The 1,866-nt window shown below is 43.8% G+C and overlaps 1 long non-coding RNA gene across 1 annotated transcript; it reads left to right on the forward strand.

Annotated features, from left to right (window-relative positions):
- Positions 1 to 545: 545 nt before the first annotated feature.
- Positions 546 to 1,497, forward strand: LOC126402889 (uncharacterized). The gene is made up of 2 exons (XR_007571269.1): positions 546 to 607; positions 827 to 1,497. It is a non-coding gene; the product is annotated as an uncharacterized LOC126402889 (long non-coding RNA).
- Positions 1,498 to 1,866: the final 369 nt, after the last annotated feature.

Raw genomic sequence — 1,866 nt, forward strand, 5'->3', positions numbered from 1 at the left:
TGTCGTTTGTGTCTCTTTAAGGTCGATTTGTGTCTCTTTGTGATCAGTTTGTATCTCTTGAAAGTAATTTTGTGTCTTTTTTGGTCATTTTGTATCTTCTTGTGGTCGTTTTAAGTCTCTTTGAGTTCATTTTGTGTCTTCTTGTTGTTGTTTTGTGTCTCTTTGTAGTTGTTTAATGTCTTTTTTGGTCATTTTGTGTCTCTGAAGTCATTTTGTGTCTTCTTGTAGTCACTTTGTGTATCTTTGCAGTCCTTTTGTGTCTCTTTAAAGTAATTTTGCATATTTTTGTTGTTGTTTTATGTCTCTTTAAGGTAAATTTCCCAGATAGCACACATACATCTGGCCGACGTCGGCCTGAGGACGACACATCGGCACTGAATTTATTACGTCTGACAAGCGTCGGCCGCATGGGCGGATATCTTCAAATTTAATACTCTTTTGTCCCAGCTCATCAAACGTCTCTGTTACGTCGGCTTTGGGTCGGCCCAGTGCCATAGAATATACCTGCCCACATACGGAAGTCGCCACAGAGGTGGAATTTCATCTCTGTGGTCTTTGTTTGGAACTGAGCTCGCAGGACACAGCATCTCATCGCAGTTGGTTTCAGGTAAGCTCTACTGGAATAAACTGGCAGAAAATAGCTATTTTGTTTATTATGTGACCGTTAAAAGAGGTTCCTGGTGAGTGGCGAAGCACGACTGGGTGTATATAGCTTAGCACAGCTCCCCACCAGCTAATCTTTCGTTAGCTGTTAGCTAGTTTAGCGGTTTAGCTCATGTTATGCTAACAGGCTATAACTGTGGTGTTTTCATTTTATTTTCCCTAGTTGACGTTATCTGCTCATCTGGTTATCGTGAGCACTCGTTTTGGGTTAAAGTGGAAGTGCCCGGAGCTGCCACCCGTGGTCCCGCGGCCCCCCGGCCTGCCCTCCGGGGCCCTGGACGTGTGCTCAAGTGTCTGGGAGAGGAGCGGAGAGGAGCACGGAGGTCAGGCGGGGCGGGCCGACACTGTGTATCCCAGAACGGGTGCTGAAGTGTCGGTGAGACCAGCAGAGAGGAGCGCGGAGGTGAAATAGTGAAGTTTAAGGATGCCTTCAGTATGTTGTTAATGTGATTTTATGGGCAATTTATCAGTCGAGGTCTCCTCCTCTGCAAAGCAAACTGACCCGGTGGCTACAGGTAATAGCGCAGTTTTGAAGCCACTGTTTTTCCGAGATGAAGGACTGATTGTTGAGCTGCTGTTAACAGTTAACGGAGTTAACGGATCCCGTTATTTAACCGTTTCAACACTAAATTAAGCAGAGTGACGGACACAAAGCCTTCAATCTGGCTAAAAGACAGCTGAAATGCTAAAAAAAAAAAAAAGTGGTGAAGTTGGGATTTGTTTCTTGAAGTTATGTGCTCATCATCTTTTCTGTGTCTTGCAGGCTGCCAGGAGAAGCGGACTGGCCGTCAGATATTGTTTGTGGAAATTTGAAAATAAAGTTTGTCAAATTGACTTTTGTCTCTTCATTGTGCACACTTACACACGAAATAGGGTAACAGTCAGCTATTTTTGAATGTTAGCACTGATTTCTCACATTGGATGGTGAAATATTTGTAGTTTGAAAGGTCCGACCTAAATGAATAAAGGTCGTAGTTAACAAAGCATATGAATATTAATGAAGGAGCGCCCACTGAGCGCAGCTTCTTTTATTGATCTTTTGAACGTCGCGTGGTGGTCATTTTCGATTAAAGGCCGACATCTCAGCGACGTCTTGGCAATGAGCAAACGCTCTCCCTGCTACGTCTTAAAGATCTAAACTTGATACATCGGGTACACATGTATGTGTGCTATCTGGGTTGTGTCTCTTTGTGATCAGTTTGT

This window comes from Epinephelus moara, chromosome 16 (genome assembly GCF_006386435.1).
Source record: "Epinephelus moara isolate mb chromosome 16, YSFRI_EMoa_1.0, whole genome shotgun sequence".
Classification (NCBI taxonomy): Eukaryota; Metazoa; Chordata; class Actinopteri; order Perciformes; family Serranidae; genus Epinephelus; species Epinephelus moara.